Consider the following 9937-nt stretch of genomic DNA (forward strand, 5'->3'; position numbering starts at 1 on the left):
GAGAGGTCAGATCAATACGCGCTGCAAGAGAGAACTCCTCATGCATGTAATGAATATTTCTGCATCTCTTGGCAGAGAAGAAGAAGAGGACAGGTATAGTCTGAGTGATGAAGCCTCTAGGCATCCTGCTTTTATTTCCCCCGACACAGCTCCCATTTCTCGCACTCGCAGCCGAATGAAAGAAAAGAACCTCAATCTTCACACTGAAATAAATACTGCTCATCTGAATTTCTCCACAGGTTTAGATTTTTCTGTTTGATCAGGTGTTTGCTGTCCTCAGGCTCAAGTGTTTTACAGTTTAACAGCCTTCAGGTAAGAGTTTGTAATTCCTGCTTCAGGACGTCTGTACTCATTACACTCCAACTGCGTCTAAAAGGTTGTTTTTATCTTTATCTGCCTATTCTTGTAACTGTTATCAACTTTTTTAACATTAGACAACACTATACTGTTATATTGTGCACACAGTGTGCTTTCTAAAGGCGTCGAAAGTGAGTATCAAAATCAAAAGAAATCATCACATATGTGACATACAGTGCCTTGCAAAAGTATTCACCCCCCTTGGCTTTTTACCTATTTTGTTACATTACAGCCTTTAGTTAGTAATGTTTTTTAATCTGAATTTTATGTGATGGATCAGAACACAATAGTCTAAATTGTAATTGAAATGAGAAAAATATATAGGCCTACATAAAACTATTTTTTAGAAATCAAAAACGGAAAATTGGCATGTGCATATGTATTCACCCCCTTTGTTATGAAGCCCATAAAAAGCTCTGGTGCAACCAATTACCTTCAGAAGTCACATAATTAGTGAAATGATGTCCACCTGTGTGCAATCTAAGTGTCACATCTATCTGTCAGTACATATACACACCTTTTTTGAAAGGCCCCAGAGGCTGCAACACCTAAGCAAGAGGCACCACTAACCAAACACTGCCATGAAGACCAAGGAACTCTCCAAACAAGTAAGGGACAATGTTGTTGAGAAGTAGGTTATAAAAAAATATCCAAATCTTTGATGATTCCCAGGAGCACCATCAAATCTATCATAACCACATGGAAAGAACATGGCACAACAGCAAACTTGCCAAGAGATGGCCGCCCACCAAAACTCACAGACCGGGCAAGGAGGGCATTAATCAGGAGGCAGCACAGAGACCTAAGGTAACCCTGGAGGAGCTGCAGAGTTCCACAGCGGAGACTGGAGTATCTGTACATAGGATGACAATAAGCCATATGCTCCATAGAGTTGGGCTTTATGGCAGTGTGACCAGAAGAAAGCCATTACTTTTCAGCAAAAAACAACTCAGTTCTCAGGCAGAGGGATTAATGAGTTCATCTGATTATTGTTGTTCACGTTTCAGATAAAGTAGCAGCTGATAAATACTGACATTGTCCTTGAGAAGTGGGCCATTAACTGCAGGGTGACGTCTGTCCTCCTGTCTGTAAAGCCTTTTGGTGCTGTTCCTAACACTCGTTACTGAGTTTGCTCCATTTCACATTTTATTTATTTTTGACAAATCTTCCCTCACAAGTTGCAGAAATATCACATTGTACCATATTATTTTACTGATCCCACTGTATGTTGTTTAATGGGAAGAGTTTGGCAGCTCCTGGTGAGTCAGAATGTGTCTGTATTTTCACATTTATTGAAACACAAGAGGAGGAGCTCAAACTGAAGGGGGAAAAAAAACCTTCACTTGCTGAACGTGTCTAAAAGAAAAAGGTTCAGAAGTTGTTTCTTAGGTCACATGATTGGTTTGTTCAGTAAATTGGAACTAATGTAATGGCAACCACTGACCCCCACAGCTCTAAAACACAAGGGGCCAATTATGTCTTAACATAACCTTTTATGTCTTATAGAAAATTAGATGTTGGGACACGTCAGAAATAATAGTAGGACTTACCAGGACATAATGATTCCCTCAGGATGAATTGTAACATTGCTGATCCCCTGATTTTTCATCTAGCACCACCATTGGATCAACATTTGAATTAGACCAAATACCATACTGACATTCCTATCCCATCAGCCTAAACTGTACGTTAGTGCTAATGACAAATGTTAGCAGGCTAACCCACCATCCTAAGTCGATTAACGTGGCAAACGTTACACCCGCTAAACATCAACATGTTAACATGGTCATTGTGATAATGTTAGTATGCCGACTTTAGCATTTAGCTCACAGAGCCGATAGCAAGGCAGCAGACTGTTAGTTTTATTTAAACTGGAGCTTCAAAGATTGACTTTTGTTTGGATTAAATGTGTTTTACTGCTTTAATTCTACAGCAAAAGTTACGGTCCACGAGCCACTGTTAGTAGTTTTATGACAAAATGTATAAAAAGAAAACTCACCTTTTTGTTAGTCACAACATTGGCTTACCAAAGCCTTGAACTTCTACACCACAACTGAGCTCAAGACAAGACACCAAGAAAAAGTCGCCAATTGTCTGTAGCCTAATCGGTTTTGTCCTGCAGGAGAAAAGGCATTACCTACTGTATCTGTTTACTTTATTCAGCAGCTGTCTGTGTTAAGAATAAGTAGACCCAACACTGACCCTTGTGGTGAACAAGTGGATGACTGAAGAATCTGTGGCCAGTGTGTCGCTAAGCGTTAAATCCATCCAGTAGTAATAATCAATAATAATCAGCAGTTCTTCTGTCTGCAGTGTCGGGCTCAGCCTGAGGGAGAACCATCTGAAACAGAAATGTGACAGACCGGTCTGAATCTGTTCCCACAGAGAAAGAATCAGCCGAGCAGGTTGGCAGAACACACTGGCTGTATTTATGAAGTGACTGCCAGGAAGTAATCAGCTCCAGGGTGGACACAGCCAAAATAATCAACAAAAGGAAAATTAAATTCATCCCACTGAGGTGTCCAAAATAAGGATTTAAATAAGAAGACAGGCCGCACACACACCTACATTAGTAAATACTGTAGGAGAAGATAAGGCACCAAAAAGTCAGACAGTTATTCTAAATCTGTAAACATTGTTAACATATGTGTATACTGTATCCCTCCAAGTGTCAGACTTTTGGTTATATTGTGTGCATCACTGCCAGTTTCTGTGAGGTTCCCGCACGCTTTTAAATGCTGTATGGTATCATAAATATTTTACTGTATTGGAAACACAGCAATGTACACACTGATGACCTGTCCTTTGTATTATATTTTTATAGTTTTTTTTTAGGCTGACATTATATGCTAAATCAGACTGTTACCCAGGAAGCAAACCCTTCTTTTATTCGGAAAAATCAGATATGGAGTGTTATAAAAGGTAGTGATCCAGAAATTATATCTAGGACCTTCAAGGATCACAACCTGGGTGCATGAGGTCCTCCAGAACCTCTGCATCAGAAAAATGGTTAGAAGACCAAGGTGCCACCGAAAAAGCTGGAACTGGTAAATAAATGAGAAGGGCCACCAGATAGTGTGAGAGCAGAAAAGTTGCCTGATCCAGGATGCAGCAGCCTCTCACAGCATGCCGTCAAGTTCCCCAGAACACTGAAAAATTTAGTGCCGTGTGTCATTTGCAATAAGCAGTGGCCGCTGGGAAAGGATCCTAATAATCTGGTAATTTCAAAGACCTTTTATGGAAACCAGCTAAGCATTTCTGAAAATTACATCTTTGCAGTTAAACAGCACTAAAGTTAGTCACCATAAGATACTGGTTATATCAGAAAAGTAGCTGAACATTCATTAGACAGGGGATGGGAAACAAATTATATGACATGAGGAGTTGAAACCTCCAGAGTGCAGAAGTAGCTATTTGCAACTATATAAATGTTTGTTTCATAGGTACATTTTGAGAAAACAAGATTTTCATACATGCTCACATTACAAATATGATATTCAGAACGAGACTTGAGCGGAGGGCAAACAGCACTTTCGTAGTCTTGGTTAGTGTCATTAGGCTGCTGCTACTAGCTGACGTTGCTTATTGGCATATGTAGAGCAGACCGATGTCTTTTAAGTGTAAAACGTTAAACATACCCAGGTTTCCCGCAAGTCAATAATAAAACAGATAAATAAAATACAAAAAATGTCTATGTATATACATATATGTATATGTATGTATGTATGTATGTATGTATGTATGTATGTGTGTACAGTATGTATGTATATGTGTGTGTACAGTATGTATGTATATGTGTGTGTGTGTGTGTGTGTGTATATATGTATGTATAAATATATATGTATATATGTATATATATAGGTGGATGCTGCCTGTTATGGTTTGAGCCCATCTTGTATCCAAGAATACTGGAAGGCCATATGGGAAAAAGAGGCATCACACAACCCAGATGCCCAATGGCTAGTGGACCTAAGAGCAGACCACAGCAACCTCCCAGAACAAGAACCAGTAACCATCTCAATGGCAGACATCCAAGAAAGAGTGTCAAAGATGAAGAGCTGGACAGCACCAGGCCCTGATATGATCCATGCCTACTGGCTGAAGAAGCTAACAGCACTCCATGAACGCCTAGCAGCACAGATGAACCAGCTGCTAAGGGATGGGTCCCATCCAGAGTGGCTAACCCAGGGCAGGACGGTCCTAATCCTGAAGGACCCTAAGAAGGGACCCATCCCATCCAACTACCGGCCAATAACCTGTCTCTCCACAACATGGAAGGCCCTGTCAGGCATCATCGCGGCTAAGATGAGTAAGCACGTAGCTCAAGTCATGAGCGGGGCTCAGAAGGGAATTGGTAGCAACACCAGAGGAGCCAAGCACCAGCTACTGGTCGATAGAGCAGTCGCCCGAGACTGTAAGAGCAGGAAGACCAACCTGTGCACCGCCTGGATCGACTACAAGAAAGCTTACGACTCAATGCCCCACACGTGGATACTGGAATGTCTGGAACTGTATAAGATCAATAGGAACCTAAGGGCCTTCATCCAGAACTCCAGAACTCGATGGGAATGTGGAAGACAACCCTAGAAGCCGACTCAAAGCCAATTGCCCAAGTCAACATCAAATGCGGCATATACCAAGGAGATGCGCTATCACCACTGCTGTTCTGCATAGGCCTGAACCCCCTCAGTCAGATCATCACAAAGAGTGGTTACGGGTACCAATTCCGAAGTGGAGCAACAATTAGCCACCTGCTCTACATGGATGACATCAAGCTGTACGCCAGGAATGAGCGAGAAATCGACTCACTGATCCACACCACCAGGATCTACAGCAACGACATAGGGATGTCATTCGGATTGGACAAGTGCGGCCGGATGGTCTCAAAGAGAGGCAAGATGATCAGAACTGAAGGGGTTGACCTACCAGAGGGCAACATAGGTGATATCTAAGACAGCTACAAGTACCTTGGTATCCCACAGGCTAATGGAAACCATGAGGAAGCCGCAAGGAAGTCAACCACAACCAAATACCTCCAGAGATTAAGGCAGGTCCTGAAAATTCAGCTGAATGGCAGGAACAAGATCCAAGCCATCAACATGTACGCACTACTAGTCATCAGATACCCTGCTGGGATCATAAGCTGGCCAAAGGAGGAGATAGAAGCCACAGATATCAAGACAAGAAAGCTCCTCACCATGCAGGAGGGTTTCACCCCAAATCCAGCACCCTGAGACTGTACGCTAAGCGGAAAGAGGGAGGTCGAGGACTAGTGAGCATCAAGGCCACTATCCAGGATGAACCATCAAAAATCCAAGAGTACATCAGAAAAATGGCCACAAAGGATGAACTGCTAAGTGAATGTCTCAGGCAACAGAAACCCGATAAGAGTGCGGAGGAAGAGGAGCAGACAACCTGGAGGGACAAGCCCCTACATGGCATGTACCACCGCCAAATTGAAGAAGTGGCTGATATCGAGAAGACCTACCAATGGCTGGAAAAGGCTGGACTCAGAGACAGCACAGAGGCACTGATCATGGCAGCACAAGAACAGGCCCTAGGTACAAGAGCCATAGAGGCAAAGATCTACAAGAGTAGATCTGACCCAAGGTGACTATGCAAAGATGCCCCTGAGACAGTCCAGCACATAGTAGCAGGGTGTAAGATGCTAGCTGGTTCAGCGTACATGGAGAGACACAACCAAGTGGCTGGAATAGTGTACAGGAACATCTGTACCCAGTATGGAATAGAAGTACCCAAATCCCAACAGGCCGCACCACAAAAGGTGGCTGAGAACAACAGGGCCAAGGTGCTATGGGACTTCAGCTTCCAGACTGACAAACAGGTCCTGGCCAACCAAACGGACATAGTGGTGGTAGACAAGGAGCAGAAGAAAGAGGTGGTGATAGATGTGGCCATACCAGCAGACGCCAACATCAGAAAGAAAGAACACGAAAAGGTTGAAAAGTACCAAGGGTTGAAAGAACAGCTGGAGCAGATGTGGAAGGTCAAGGCGAGCGTGATCCCCATGGTAGTAGGAGCACTCGGGGCAGTGACCCCCAAACTGGGGGAGTGGCTCCAACAGATCCCAGGAACAACATCAGAAGCCTCAGTCCAGAAGAGCGCAGTCCTAGGAACAGCTAAGATACTGCGCAGAACCCTCAAACTCCCAGGCCTTTGGTAGAGGACCTGAGCTTGAGGATGACACACAGATACCACCCCAAGAGGGTGAGAGGGAAGGTTTTTATTTATTTTATATATATATATATATATATATATATATATATATATATCATGTTGGGTTAATGTGGATTGTACCCCCCAATGCATGTGCAGCTTTATTGACTTTAAATGGGAAACCTGTCAGTAACATAAACAACTTACACCACAACTTAATCAGACACACACATACTTAACAGAGGGTAAGCTGGACTGCCGTACCGTCAGTTTCCTCTCTGACTGATAACAAGTGATTCCAGCAGGTTCAGCTTCTTCCTCTCAGCAACTTATCTCCAGTAAACCAGTCTGACACTGACAAGAAGTCCTGCAACATCAGCTTAATTGGCTCTCTGACAGACACGCTGTAGTTTTTTTCTCATTACTAAGCACTTTCATCCAGCCGCTGTAGGTGGCCCCGGGGCCAATTACTTTGTGAGAGTTTACATTGTTTCAACAAATCTGCATTCTAAAGACAAAGAGGTTAGAGGGGCCGCACGTGAATTCAAACACTGAGGAAAAGCTGATTAGTTCCATACAGAAAATGGCAGAACGATGAATACAGTTCCAGCCAGGTGCTGCACTGAACGTAAATGTGCCCTTCAGTCAAATTAATATCAATATCAAATGGAATCTACTTGCCTGTGACAAGGCTTTGTCAGTAAAATGTCAATCCTAATTTTGTTGCAATTGGTTTGTTTCGTCTTGACTTTGCTGGTTTAGTGTTGATTGAAAGAGCGTCCATAAAGGCTTGGCATTGGCGTTTTGCCTTTTATAAGGCAGCCTGACAAGAAGACAACTTTCTGTCACCCCTACTTTCTCCCTTTTGTAGATAACATGAGTAGTAAATAAATAAATGTTATGGCCTCGCAGGTTGTAGTGGCCTGTCAAAGGTCACCCTTCTCTCAGCAGAGTGAAACATTGCACATTTTTGTGCTTCGACTGTTTATACCTACATCCTTTGCTGTGAGGGAAGTAGCTCATCTACTCTTCTTCCTTTTAAGTAATATGCAAACCCCTGATGAGAACACAGAAACAACAACGTTTGAAAAGCCGTGGAATACAGTATTCCTAAATGCTTTAAATATTTCCACAGAGAGATCTTCTATCAGCACCTCCAGACTGCTGATGAATGCAGGAATAATTCAATAATCAAAACTGATGCTCAGATACTGTCATCCTCAATAATCAATATTTATTTTAAAGTTCAACTAATGCCAGCTTCATCAGCTCTCATATTAATAATATATGGTCGTTCTGTGTTTCCCCCCGTTTTTCACAAGAGCCTTGCCTTCATGTCGTCAGCTAATTTCACAACTCGCCAGCCCTGATGGATTCTGACACACAAAAGAAGGTTTATTTTTAACATCTAGCTCTGAGGATCGAAAGGAGTGTCTCTCTGTGTGTGTGTGTGTGTGTGTGTGTTCACAGCTTCTCTCTGACTCTTGAAGGTTTTAATTGGCTGCAGGTGGGTTCAGTCCCAGGTGGTCTGTGAGCTGCAGCGACACATTCAGTGGTCGTGGTTCAGAGGAGGTCATTCAGCTCAGAGTTGACAGCTCACCCTGAACGACCCCCTCTGAGACTGCATGTTTGCCATGCTTTGGGTACGACAGATTTGTCACACCTAGTGGACAGGAGACAATTAACACATCTATATATCTATCAACTAAAAACATATCTAAAGTGACAGTGATATATAAATTAAATCGAAAACAGTACAAATAAAAATAAAGACTTTTTTTTAAAAGAAGATTTTAAACTATTTTCAAAAAAAGTAAGAAATTAAAAAAATATCTTTTAATGAGAAACCGAATAAATTACCAATTCCCCAAGTGATTCTGTAAGTAAATAGTATATAAGATATAAAATAGACAATATATGGTCATCTATCAGAGATAAGGTTGATTTCTGCTTGTTTTTTTTGCGTGCAGTGATTTAAACAGGTTGTTGTAGATTGACAGCAGCTCTAAAGGTTTTGAATGTTTCAGACAAGATATTTCCAGTTTCACTTTTATTCAGAAACTGATCACTGATTTGATGCTGTCAAGGTAACAGTTCATCAAGTCTTTACCTAAGTTCTTACACCCCCAAAGAAATTATTTTATTTTTATATATTTTACAGTGTTTTCCTTTAACTGCTTTTCCAAACAGGAGACACGACTAGAGGTGCAGGGCTCTTTTAAAGACACACACACACAAACAATTTTCCTCAGGATGCCCATAATAGCAATCCATCGCCTTACAAATGCAAGCTTCCCAATTTTAGTTATCACTGTCTGAATAAAACCTCCAATTGCCCTGATGGGCTGAAATCACAGTAAAATGGAACATTTTCAGATTCTCTTCCAGAGAGATGACAGACAGAGGAGAAAAACATTTTGCCCCTGACCTACATTTATTGTTAAAGCAAGATAAGATTTGGTATTTTGTGCGATGTAGCAACCCCAGTTGCAATACCACTGTCATAAATATGGACAGCTCTACACATGCGTTTGTTGACAACTCTTATTAGCTTTGTCTGTTCCCTTAGGTCTCTTCACCTCTGCCATTAGTTACAAGCTGCTGAGCCCGGTTACACTGGCCACTCGCCCAGCTCCAGTTGTTGCAACCAAGTGTGAACCTATCGTGATGTCACCCATTGGTACCGGTTTGAAGCCTCGAGTTTGGCGTTTTGGGTGCCACCATGACAGCAAAATGGAGCCAGTGCGAGCCAGTGAACATGACGTACTGCAAGTTGATCTATACGCTCATTAGCTGCGCAGTTTTGACTCGTCGGTTGTTGGAAACAATGGAAGCTTGCCTGGTCACACACTATCTCGTATTACAGATACACTACACACTACACTAGTTTGACAGTTTGATCTGAGTTTGGTGTGCTGCACTGGACGGAATCACGGCTAGTGACCTGTCAATCACAAGGTAGCCCTGCCCAAAAGCACACGTGGCTTTATCGTCTATTTTAAATTATTATAATTTACTAAATGGACATCATAATGTATTGAAGAAGATGTTAAACTAGTAGCTGAGACCCTAAACTCATCAGGAAACTGCTTACTGAGCTCATAAAGGAAGTGTCAAGTCGGCTCATTCTCCATTTAAGTGAATGGGATCCCTGTGTTATTGCAGCCAATGGTGCTGCCACCTGCTGGAATTTACATAGAATGTAGGTTTAAGACACCTCCGGGTTGGCTTCACTTTTCAGACCAGGATGCTCTGTTCATTATATATACAGTCAATGGTTGCAACCAGAAAGCTAATGTTACACAGTGCAAGAGCAGGCGTACAGCGTGCAGAGTGGGAATGACGTGGACTCTATTCACTCTTACAAGTCAGTGTAGTAAATGATAGCGAGGCTGTTACTTTA

This window comes from Dicentrarchus labrax, unplaced genomic scaffold (genome assembly GCF_905237075.1).
Source record: "Dicentrarchus labrax unplaced genomic scaffold, dlabrax2021, whole genome shotgun sequence".
Lineage (NCBI taxonomy): Eukaryota > Metazoa > Chordata > Actinopteri > Moronidae > Dicentrarchus > Dicentrarchus labrax.